This window comes from Lactuca virosa, chromosome 2 (genome assembly GCF_052849685.1).
Source record: "Lactuca virosa cultivar CGN04683 chromosome 2, Lactuca_virosa_CGN04683_v6, whole genome shotgun sequence".
In the NCBI taxonomy this organism is placed as follows: domain Eukaryota; kingdom Viridiplantae; phylum Streptophyta; class Magnoliopsida; order Asterales; family Asteraceae; genus Lactuca; species Lactuca virosa.
The window spans coordinates 169,968,618-169,982,173 of NC_136427.1; positions in this window are offsets into that span (position 1 = coordinate 169,968,618).

Below are 13,556 nucleotides of genomic sequence, written 5' to 3' on the forward strand. Positions count from 1 at the left end.
TTACACAAAAGTAAGAAAGTAAAATTTCTTGAAGTTGCACCACTTGATCTCATAGGCGAGCTTATTACCTGCTACTGGATCCCTGAGAATACAAATCGTTTTGAAAAGCGTCAACTAAAAAGTGTTGGATTAGTGTCTAAGTCCATAACTATTTTGGTATTTACTTGACCCGATTGTGAGCATGGTCCTTTTGGGTTGCCTTCACACTGGTGACTAGACAGGATGACAGTTGAGGAGAGAGGTTGATTAGGGCATAAATATGATTTATTTATTATATTATATGATTAATATAATAATTTGGAATCATATTATTAATTAGTATTTAATTAGAAATTAATTAGGAATTAATTTCGGGATTAAAGGAATTAATTAAAAGTACAGGGGCTGTTTTGTAATTATTTGAAAGTTGAGACTTTGGGCTATTGGATCACTTTTATTAAGGCTTGAACGAAAATCCTAGAAGGATCTAGGAGTTTTCGTCCAAGGGCTTAAGGAAAGGAGTCCATGGACTTGCTTAGGCCCTAAGCTAAGGGATTAGGGTTTCCACCTTGAAACCCTAGCTAGCCTCAAGTATAAATAGCACCCTAAGGCACTAGAATTCGTCCAAGCCTTGGGAAACCCTAAAAGGGATGAATTTTAGGGCAAGATATCCTTCTCTCCTCTCTCCCATATTCATCCTTTCACCTAGTGTGTTTGTGAGCCATTAGAGGTACTACACTTGTGGTACTTGCTTTCAAGAGCTAAGGAAATTCAAGGAACTAGTTGTTATTACTACATAACAACAAAAGGTATGTATTTTATTCTCCTATGTCAATTTCGAAAATAGTAGATGCATGCTAGGGTTCTTTTGTGTTCATAAAGTTGTTTAACTAATAGTGAAAACATAGATCCAACTCTAGGGTTGCATGCACACATAGGATTGTTTGTATAAAACCCATCAGTGGTATCAGAGCCATTGGTTTTTGTTTTCAATTAGCTTTATTCAAATGTATGAACTTGACATATTAGGGTTTATGGCTAATAAACCCTGGAGGCTTGATTTTCGAAATTAGGGTTTCTAAACCCTGGATTTCGAAATTTTTGGTAAGATTTCCTAAACCTTTTTTTTTCTTTGGCCCCAAGATTTCGATTTTAGGGTTGTCTAACCCTAGAATTTCGAAATTGCCTCTTTCCCCATGATTAGATCCTAAATTTTAGGGATTTGGATATTGCCATATCTTGTAATTATCCTTTAAATGTTTAAATTTGGTAATTAAAAATTTTGAATATCCCATCCCATAATTTCGAATTCTAGGGGATTTAAGGGATTAGGTTAAATTAATTGTTTAATTTAAGAGATATCCTTACCAAAGTAAAAGATAATTGTCAAATTAATTAGATAATCATTTCTTTATGTGATAAACTTGATTTATTTGAATTATTTGATAGATTATCTTGCAAGAAATTGAATTAGGTCATATTAAGATAATTACTAATTAATTGGTTAATTATTATTAATAATTTGATCTAGAATGTTCTTGCTTATGTTTTGAAAAGTTTCAAAACTTGCCCTCAAGTTTTGGAATTTAAAAGTTGATTAAAAGTTTAATTTTGAAATGTTAAATTCTAAAACCCTCGTATTTTGAATAAGTTCAAATTACACCCTTATGGTTTTGGAAAGTTAATAAAACCACCTAGTATTTTAAAAGTATAAAATACACCCTATACTATATATGTAACATTAAAAGTCTAATATTATATATATGAGTAAAAGTCAGTCTTACCGTTAGTAGGCCTCATTCACGAAGCTGGTCTATAAGGGGTGTTTAAGGAAATTGCCTATAAAATGGCGATTGAATGGGTATCCACTCTTACCCACCGCACTCTTGACTAGTGGAGGGTCGTTAGCCGAATAGGTAGGATAGGACAGAAACCTTCCATTATAAGTATAATGAAGTACAAAGTAACTAAATGCTTTTACAAATTCCCAAATCTTAGTTACTCTAGGATAAAATGTGAAAGTGATGCTAATCCATGGAATTACACTTTGTGCCCCTGTCAATCGTTGGTGGAGCGCGTGTGGTTAACCGACACACTAATTTGGGATTGACATTGGCGACAAAGGGTGGCTCGATGTTTTATCATAGATCAATGGAGCGTGTGTGGCTAACCGGCACATTGATTAGGTGATGAAGACATTGAGTGCACCATGTTGGTTTGCATGGTTATTCACAAACTTGTTTGCGATCCTCGGCATCCCAGTCGCAAAATTTGAAGTGCATATCGAGATTTAAACATGCCATTGAAAGGTTCAATGAATCTCAAAAGATCTAGGAGTTTTCAATTCATTTAAAACTTAAATTTCTTTTTCGTTTTTCATGGTGGGAATTGGTAAATCGTCATTTACCTACCTTCAAATATTCTGCAACTAGATTACGGCATCCCTCTTCTAGGTTGTAGAGTATTGTGTTGGATCCTAGCCTTGATGTTTCATTTGGGTGTCACATCAAGGATTCTAATCAACTTAACTTGGATTTTCTCCCGTTTTGTAGATGTCAAAGTATGACAACTATGGTCTTCCCAAATCCCTTGGAACAAGCTTTCCAAATGAAGATGACGTTCCACGATACGATCAAGGAAATGAGAGTCATGCTTCACTTCATCCACCTCCTTCAATTACTCTCCCTAACCCACAAGTTCAAAGGCTTGAAAAGTTCAAGCTCACTCAAGCCCTTATTGGCAAGTAAACACGAAGATGGGAAACCTGTGTGTGCACACATCTTAGAGATGAAGTCACACATTGATAGGTTAAGGATGATGGGTGTCGATATCTCAGAAATGTTGGCTGTTGACTGGGTTCTTCAGTCACTTCCTGAATCATATAGTGAGTTCGTTAGAGAGTACTATATGATGGACCATGACGTGACCCTCATTGATTTGACCTATTTGCTTATAGCTGCTGAATCAGAAATGATTTGGCGTGCTAATCGAGTAAATTTGTCTGGCAAATCAAACTCTCAAACTTCAATGGAAATTGAAAATAGTGACATTGGAAATCCAGAAAAGGTAAATTCTGAGATAGTTCCTTGTGCCATTTCAAAAGAGTCCATCTGCTTCTACTGCCAAGAGAAGGGGCATTGGAGACAAAGCTGCCCTTTTTTTTTTTTTTTACCTGAGAGATCTAAGAGATGGGAGAGTCAAGACGTATGGCTCTACTTCAGGTAAAATCCAATAACTAACTCTATAAGTTCCTATTCTTTGATTTTCAATACATGATGTGATAAGATTACATTTTGATGTTTTGTAGGATCGAAGAAAAGAGAAGAAGCTTAAGGGAAGAAGTAAGCTGAATCTGATCGTGAAGAAATGGATTTCGATCGCATTGCTTGAAGATCGGATTTTTGAGCTACTACTTTAGAGTTAGAATAGATTGCTTAGAAATTGAAATAGCATAGTTTTCATTTGAATTGCATTGTAAGGACAAGTTTTTCCGCAATAGAATGAATATTGATTTCGTCCTATTTATTTATCCTTGCAATGGCATATGTGAAAATGGATGTTTATGTATTTCTAATTTTAGCAATGTTGAATTGGATGTGATTCTTGATTATGTTATTTGTGAAATGTCGAGGATTTGCCAAATAAAGGAAGATTCTCATCACCTAAGTTTCAATTGGACAGAAACTTGGAATCATACAACTTGGTTGCGTGATGAAGAGAAACTTCATATTTTGGAAATTAGACTAATTCTTTGGCAAAGTGTCAAGAGAAGGACCAGGAGATCGAGTACACTAGGTTGTGCGTTGATCAAGTCCACCACAAGAGTGATAAAGATATTCGTCATGATTTACTAAAGGTAGTAAATATGATTATACTTATAAGATTAAGTATAATTCTGAGTTGATTGAAAGAGTTTAAATCAATAGCAGAACGAATAAGAAGAATCAAGTAGGCAGAAAGATAAAAGTTTCTCTATTCTAAGAAGAAGGGAGAGTACCTTTTATTGTGTTTTATGATAAGTCTTAATGATTAAGAACCATATCTCAATTGATCCTCTAAGTGAGTCTTAGTGCAATTGCATGTCTAAGAAGAGGAATCAAGAATTGTAGAAATGGTTAAATCAAGAAGTCAATCATACTTCGTTCCAATATCAAGTCTTAGAGTCAAGATTCTGACATGAGTGACAAGTCTTAAGTAGGTTTATAACACTCGACAAATGTGGAATTTGGAAAAGTTTTCTTATTTGAAATTGGTAAGTTGTGATGTCTTGGATAAGACAAATACCAACCAGGACCAATTGTGTGAAGTGTTGAACTTGACAAAAGGCTACACTAACTCTTGAATATTTGTTTGTCAAGAAATGGTTCTTGACAAGAGAATCTTATATGTCAAGGAGTCAGTGGGAGTCTTAATGGTCTTGAAAAGTTTCAAGAACAAATCAAGAGTAAACCTAGTTGATCATCACTAGCACACGACTTGAGGTTTAAAGCCTATCGTGGATGACATACTCTTTTTCTGTGCCATTCCAATTGAGTTAATTATGCGTGTGAGTTCTATGAGTTCTCATTTGAATGCATAAAGACAAAGCACCTCGATCAATGGAAAGTACATTGATATGAAAGGGTGAGTTGCTTGGAAGACATGGTGGGCATTCATGTTACCATGAGGCAAGAAATCAAGATTGAACATGTTCAGTCCATAATGTTTTGGATTTGTCGCAAACTTTCGTTTTGACAAATTCACATGGATAGGAACACATACATCATAAAATCTAAGTGTCATAAGGTTTTCCTCCTTCATGAAAATGATTGTGAGGAAATGCTTTCATTAAGAGAGATTTTAAGAAGATAGCAATTGTGAAAATTGTATTCTCAAATTCGATTATGATTACGGCATCCCTTTTCATAGTTCGAATTGTGAGATTTGGCAATTGATCTGAACATTTGGGACTTAGTAACATAAATTCTGAATTGTTTAGACACACATGTGAGCTATCTAAGGCAAAGGTGTATGAGCTTAAAAAGCTTAGATAAAGGCTTATCAAAGCATTAGGTATTAGAAATATGAACTTAAGGAATTCAATAAGCATTGTTTTCTAGAAGTCCAATTGTTTTCTGAATACATGTCAAAGCTAGTGGGAGCATAAGTGTTATGCTGGTAAGAAAATAATCATCATGTTAGTGGGAGCATGATTATTATGGTAAGTATTGCAAGTTAGCAATATTAATTATAGAAAACAAAGATTCACTTTGCAAAGTTGCAAGGGTTGAAAAGTTGTTTTGCTATAATTAAGGGAGAGAATATTATACTTCGTTTCAAAATTCTAAAGCTTAGATCGAGAAATGTTAATAAATTTAGTCAAGGATACATAGTGCATTCTCAAAATTCGATTATGATTACGGCATCCCTCTTCATAGTTCGAATTGCGGGAACATGGCACATAAAATATTATGGCAGAAGGCTGATAAAGTATCACGTCTTTATATGAGACATTATGCATCGTGTCTAATACGCTTCGGGTATGGGACCGATTGCATATGTTATAATATTTGACCATTCTAAATTTTCCAAATGCCTAGGGCATTAAGAGGGAAAAAGGACTAGAATCGGTTTTGACTAAAATAATTAAACAACTATCAAAGGACGGTCTCAGGTTCACTGAGGATTTGTCGCTTGTGAGTAGTTGGAAGTATAGTACTGGATGGACTATATTGACATTATTATGAATAGATAAGATTCTATTAAGAATAAGTTGTCATATAGCAAATATGGAAATGTTTCCATTAATGGGAGTTGGATATTAAGACTCTATGTAGATTAGAAACTTTTATGCAAAAGGATGTTCAAAGGAATGTACTTTGAGTGAGAGACATCACATCTATAAAATTGTTTTGTAACAATTTCTGATAGAGAACTTAGTAATTTCATTAGCCGGGTCTTGGTGACTTTTGTGCTATGACATTACGAAAGAATCATTGCATAAAGTGTTAGAATCTGACATATTCTAAAAGTGGCAAGAATTTGGTATTCTTATACTAATAATAAAAAAAAATTTGGGGATTGTGAAATGAGTTTCATTGGGAAAGTTTTTCAATTGATCTATTTCACAGAGTATGGACCATAGAAACCAAAGTGTGCATGGGACAATTGTGGTTATAATTCGAGTAATAAGTTGATTGTCTGAAACAGTAAACAATGAATAATGAGTAATCAATATGGTGTTTAAATAAAAGTGTTTTTATTTACGCTCAAAAGTTTTGGGGCCATATAGGATTAATATTATTACTGCGTTTCACTTTGCATGTTTTGACTTCCAGAATAACTAGGTTATTCAAACATCCACAGTCGGTCATACGTTGGAAGTAGGTATGAAGGAAGACTGTCATGAATCTGTCTGTAGATTGTCTAAAGTGTTTAGACATAGCACAAGTTTGCTGCAGAGTTCATGAGTGCTTTGATAAGATTAGAGTATTGGATTAAACCCACGCTCATTTGAATCACTTCATGGTTTTATCACGAGTGATTGGTGAGACGATAACATTGTATATTCTTGAAACCGAGACGTGTGAGTTGTTATTTGCTGGTCGGTTGCACATTGACAATAAGTAAACGTACCAGTAACTTGGTGTTATAAAACTTATTGTTGTGTGTGATTCGATTAGTAGGTGCAAGCAAGCATTTGAGTCGAAGTTTATCCATTCCTTTTACCCAAGGTGGGATAAAAGCGATATCTGTGGGCCCCTCGATGATTTAGTGATGACAAAGGAAAGTGCTCGGCCGGGCCAGGACTGATTTGATTTGTTCAATTAGTCAGTCGTCATAAATTGGAAATCGGGAAACGACACATAGACTGAGAGAATGATTTCAATCCATGTCTCATGTCTATACGATATCTTGTAAAATGAAGGAATATATGATCCTTTATCTAAAGGACACGCGTATCTGATAAGATCAGAGTTGACAGCGCTTTTGGAAGCTACGATTGCTGATCAGGTTCTGAAGTCATACGCAGAATAGTTATTAGACTTATCCAAGTGGGAGACTGTTGGATTAGTGTCTAAGTCCATAACTATTTTGGTATTTACTTGACCCGATTGTGAGCATGGTCCTTTTGGGTTGCCTTCACACTGGTGACTAGACAGGATGACAGTTGAGGAGAGAGGTTGATTAGGGCATAAATATGATTTATTTATTATATTATATGATTAATATAATAATTTGGAATCATATTATTAATTAGTATTTAATCAGAAATTAATTAGGAATTAATTTCGGGATTAAAGGAATTAATTAAAAGTACAGGGGCTGTTTTGTAATTATTTGAAAGTTGAGACTTTGGGCTATTGGATCACTTTTATTAAGGCTTGAACGAAAATCCTAGAAGGATCTAGGAGTTTTCGTCCAAGGGCTTAAGGAAAGGAGTCCATGGACTTGCTTAGGCCCTAAGCTAAGGGATTAGGGTTTCCACCTTGAAACCCTAGCTAGCCTCAAGTATAAATAGCACCCTAAGGCACTAGAATTCGTCCAAGCCTTGGGAAACCCTAAAAGGGATGAATTTTAGGGCAAGATATCCTTCTCTCCTCTCTCCCATATTCATCCTTTCACCTAGTGTGTTTATGAGCCATTAGAGGTACTACACTTGTGGTACTTGCTTTCAAGAGCTAAGGAAATTCAAGGAACTAGTTGTTATTACTACATAACAACAAAAGGTATGTATTCTATTCTCCTATGTCAATTTCGAAAATAGTAGATGCATGCTAGGGTTCTTTTGTGTTCATAAAGTTGTATAACTAATAGTGAAAACATAGATCCAACTCTAGGGTTGCATGCACACATATAATTGTTTGTATAAAACCCATCAAAAAGTTGGTGAGTTCATAAGCATTTTTGTACAAAATGGTTTTGTACTTGTTTAGAGTAGTTCTCATAGTGCTTTCAGAAATCCGATATTTCTATAAAAAAATAATTTGTAAGTCTCGTTCTAAAACTGTGAATATTTGCATACCTGTCCTAGGTTATCTTTTGCTTGTAAAAGTGAAGCGAATATTCCCATAAAATCCGGTATTTTCTAAAAAGAAATGGTTTGAAATATTTGTGACCGATCTTATATTAATGCACGTGTGTTAATATTTGCGAAAATAGAAAGAGAAGGATCCCAGACAACCCGATGTTGTCTGCGTAAGAGAATGCTGGAATCTCAACCCCCAAGGTTGAGTACCAGCGCGTATAGGTTACTGTTTTATCCAAAAAGAAAAGAGAATGGTTTCCCTGTAAATTTTATAACGTTAATCCCTCTAAGTGAGTCGTTATAACCGTACTAGATAATGACAATTCCGCATGTCATGGCGTTGTTGGACGCCGACAGAATAAGATAAGGTTTTTGTCACCCTAGACTGGCCTAGTCTAACTGTAGCGAACAACTCAGGTGTAGGGTGTCATCCCCGTATAGATCTATACACAAACTCCCGCTCTCCCTCCAGGAGACTCTGGTTATAACTACAGGCTACGATCGTACACTCATTAGGTGTCAACCGACACGTCTCACTAGATCCTTAATCGAATTTACATGGAAAAGAAGAAAACACATATAAGGTATATTCCAGGCCCAATAAACATGTCAGTGGACAACCAAGGCCCACTAAACATGTATATTATTTCCAGGCTCAAAAGGAATGAGAATGTATATCCCGGGCCCAATATACATGTAAAAGTACAACAAAGGCCCACTAAACATGTAAAAGGACACTAAGGCCTACTAAACATGTAAAAGGACATTAAGGCCCACTAAACATGCAAAAGGACACTAATGCCCACTAAGCATGCAAAAGGACACTAAAGCCCACTAAACATGTATATTTTTTTCCAGGCCCACTAAACATGTAAAATGACACTAAGGCCCACTAAACATGCAAAAGGACACTAAGGCCCACTAAACATATAAAAGGACATTAAGGCCCACTAAACATGCAAAAGGACACTAAAGCCCACTAAGCATGTAAAAGGACACTAAAGCCCACTAAACATGTATATATTTTTTCCAGGCCCAATAAGGACGTAAATATATATATATATATATATATATATATATATATATATATATATATATATATATATATATATATATATATATATATATATATATATTAAGTACATATAAGTTAACATGTCTAGATGTTTTTAAAGTATATCTAAGTTTACAAACTTGCATCTAACACATGTATAAGAACTTTTAGCATGATACAAATAATTTCTTGTTTTTGACCTTTCTGTCCCTGTTTTAGAATAATTATAGAAAAATCATCGTAAGTCGAAATTTAGATCCGTAAACTCTGAGAGTTTGGAAAATGAGTCTACTTTGTTCTTTATTTTTATTATAATTTTTAATGGCCTCAAACCAGTGTGAAAATGTTCATCTTCACAGACTGGTCCGAAATCCTTCCGGAAATGATAGGCAGTTTTGTAAAAATCGCCAAAAATTGTAGAAAAATCGTATGAACGCGTGAGAGTAGTCATTTTAAAGGTATAAACCTGAACTTTTTGCATGTAAAACAGTTTTGAAAAATATTATAATTAAGGTGGTCAAAAAAGTTCGTAATTAGACCAAATCGTTTCTGTTAAAAAGCTGATTTTTGAGTTTAGGTTATACTTGTTTGAACACAACACTTATTTTTGCTATTTTGAGTGTATAATCCCAGATCTACAAGTTTATAGGTAATATACAAGACTAAACATACTTTTCTCATGGTTTTTATGAAGATCTAAGTGATAAACTTCATGTTCAAGTAAAGATCCAAAAGTTAAACACATAACACAATGGTACATGCAAATATCCAACGGTTAAACGAGAGTTGACTTGTATCCTCCCCCCGAAAACATGAAAAATACGAAAGATATGGGGGTATGAAGCTCACCTTGGAGTTTTCGAGATGTAGAAGAAGTTGAAGAAGGAGATTTCGAGTCTACCTTGTGTTCTTGGTGAGGTTTTCGAAATGGTGGTGTTTCTATGAGTTTTACACACAACAAAAGTGTGTAAATGGAATGTTTTAGCATAAAAATGAAGTAAAACTCTTGAGTTAGACAAGAACTTACCAAGTTATGGATCTTGAAGAAGACTTCTTGAAGAACACACACACACACACCCCCACGAATTTAGAGAAAGAAGATGGGATAATTTTATTGAGTTCTTGAGAGGGAAATATGATAGAATGAAGTTGGATAGTGATGAAAGTGAAGTGAGAATGATGGTGGTGTGTGTTTGGCCGAGATAAGGAGAGGAAGAAGAAGAAAGAGAGTGATTAGACTTGGGGTTATTACATGGAGGATTAATGCTTAGTTTGTATAATTAGCCTAGATATCCTCTAAATAAACATGAGGTGTCTCCATAACATTATCCCATCTTTTCTCTTTTTTTCCTTTTTTTTTACACAAGTCCTAGCCAAACCCTATAGGGTTTTCGGCCCAACGGAAGGCCCAAAAGAAGACTTTCGGCCCAATAAGGCTAAATGAAGAGGTTATCGGCCCAATAGGGCCCAATAAAGAAGTCTTGGCCCAATTAAGGGGTTTGGGTAGAAAATTCTTGGGCTAGGGCCCAAAAATGTTTGGATTTGGCTTATTGAATCGAGTTTTTGGGCTTATACAAGGAACTTATATTTTTCAGGAATTCACATCTTAACCTAATTTTTTTTTGCCAGTTGTGACATCATCCCCCCGTTAGAGGGAATTTTGTCCCGAAATTCGTTCTATAGCAGCATCCCGAGTACTAAGGAAAAGTGTGAGTGTCTCGGTTTTGTCCAGTCTCTTCGTTCTTAGGAGAATTTAAGTCTTTGCTTAGTGTTCTAGCGGACCTTTGCTACTGGCCTTTGACCTTGCTCCTTTGGTTAGTTGGGTGTTGGTCATCTCAGCCCAACTTAGAGGCATTCTGCTTTTGCGTCCTATATGGTGAAGTGAATGGATGGTCATGGTAATTGAGGATTGTGTACTTAGCGTCCCAATCAGTAGTGCCTCTAACCCGTAGGGCGAACACTATTGTTGTAACGCCCGTGTTTCAGGACTAAGCATTGGTAGATGATGTAATAGTCTAGGTCAACTATTGTAACTCTTTTTGAAGTAATAAAGATGAATTATTTGAGTATTATGTGAATTATGTGCATTTATGTGCTTATTACTTATTTATAAATGTATAATAAATAAATGATAAAAATAAGCGTCGAAATTAAAGTGTGAGATAAACCCGATATCTTTACATAAAGTTGTAGTGGTCGAAACAAGGATTCCGGGGATATAAAGAACGCCGAAATCCGAGTTATAACGAAGAAGTTATGATCCATCGAAGTTTCGCGACGGAACCGGCACGGCACCGGGAAGCGTAAATAGTGAATTTACGATGGAGTGACTTTTAGCCTTAGTAATCTAAACGAAAGTCGTAGAATACGTTAAACCGAGAACATACAAAAAAAGAGCTCGTATGTGAAAGATATGGACGAAGCTTAGTCGCTACTCTTCGTACGCGATAAATACGATACAGGTTTTGTAAATCTAAGATAGATGGAAAATTAGCCGACGGGGTCTAAATGAAAGTTGTAGTACTCGTAAATACCAACGCGTGAATATAAAGAACGTAGAAAATGGAGCTCGTACGCGGAAGATACGGACAAAACTTAGGGGCTACTTTACTATAAAATCCCTATAAATAAAGGGTGAACGCTTCATGTTTTTTTCACACCATAAGCCTTTCTTTCTCTCTCTAACTTCTCTCTAGCCTCCCTAAACCCCTCCCAAGTCAGGGAACCTCCCTAGCACGAGAAGGAAGCCCCGGAGCGCCCGACGGCTCCGAGAAGAAAAGCTTTCGGCTCGGAAACATTGCTCCAGCGAAGCCCGATTTTTAATAAAAACCCGCTGTTTTGTCGAGGAAAAATGTTTTAAGAGTAACGAAGCGTTGTCCGAGTGCAGAGTCACCACGTTTTCATGTGAGTGCATAGTCACTTTCATCTTACACATAGATATGAAGTATTTAATATAAATTACGTGCTATGTGTGCATATTGTCTGAATACTTGTTGTCTGTGCTGATGAATGATTTTTATACATGTTTTAAATGATTTAAACTGTATATGTATTTTATATCTACAAAAGGTTGGGGTAAAACATGGGTAGATGTAATATACGATGTGTGATAAAATGATGAGAGGCCTCGATGTTGTTGTTGTTGATTCTGTCATCTAGCGGAGTATGGATGACAACCACAGACTCTTCTAGACAGTCCAGTGGAACGCTAGCAGGCTCGCAACCTATAGGTGTTTGTGAACGATGTGTTCACCGGTGTATTTCATCCCCCTCATGGTTGCCTTTAGGACATTTATTGTTGAGGAACCCCCTTAGCAGTAGTGTCCATCCTAATGATGATCCTTAGGCTAGGTCCCTTATGATAGGTGTTTAGGGACGTAAAGTGAGGATAACGGGAACGGGTAATCGGGTTATTGTTGGTTGATGAAATTAATAAACTTATTTATTGTGGGTTGAAAACCCTATGTGCTCACCAGGCTTCAAAGTCTGACCCACTCAGTTTCATGTATTACAGGTAGTGGCGCTCGAGCATAGATGTGATGTTTTGGATGAGGGATTACGGATATAGGCCTGTAGATATGAAATAATGTAGTAAGGCTTATATTGTACTGTTTATGCTTTTGATTTGTATCGAACATGACATCTCGAGTCTTTTTAATGAAATACATTTCTACGGAAATGCTTTGATATATCTTTATCATATTTTTATTTTGGGAACAAATTCCGCAACACTTTTATTTAAAATGTTACTCTGATTTTTAAAAAAAGCACAAACAAAATCAGTATTTTTCTAGCCGTGAAAATGGGGATGTCACAATTGTCACTAAAGTTAAGGTCGTGTGATGTAGTTGGTCTTATACTTCTTAAGTTGGCATGGGAGTTTCTTACTACATGATCCTGAACTAGTGGGAGGTCGATCTTTGCTTGTTTATGAGGGCAGGTCGAGTAAGTCTTTGATTCGGGATTGGGGATATCGATCATTGAGGATGGTTTCGTTTGATTCTTAGTAGTTAGTGGTCCTATGGACACTTATCCTTTCCTATTTATGAGTTTGATAGGCATTCTCTAAGGTTCAAGTCTTGGTTTTTTAACCTCATACTTACTGGGTCGTTCCATCGACCGGATACCTTCTTTGTTTATGTTGGTGCTAAGTGGTCTTAGTGGTCTGGCTACGAGAATGGCTCCATGAGTTGAGTCAATCTCCGAACTCAACTTAGCATGTAGGTGATATTTCCGAAAGGAGTTTGGAAACATGTTAGGGGGGGTTATAAATCTCTAGGTTACCCTCGGTATCCTTTGCTCCATGTTTCTTATCCCTATTAAGGGTTAAGAAAGAGTGTGGTATTACTTGCACGGGTACCTAAGGGTCTAGATTCCCAGGATAATCCAAGGATTGTCGTTACAAGTTGTAGGGGATTCGTTAATTGATTGGTTAAGGCGAAAAGCCTCGTTGGCACATGAATCTCGTATGGTGAGGATCAAGTCAACCCATGTCAATTGACACCGTTGGGTTCC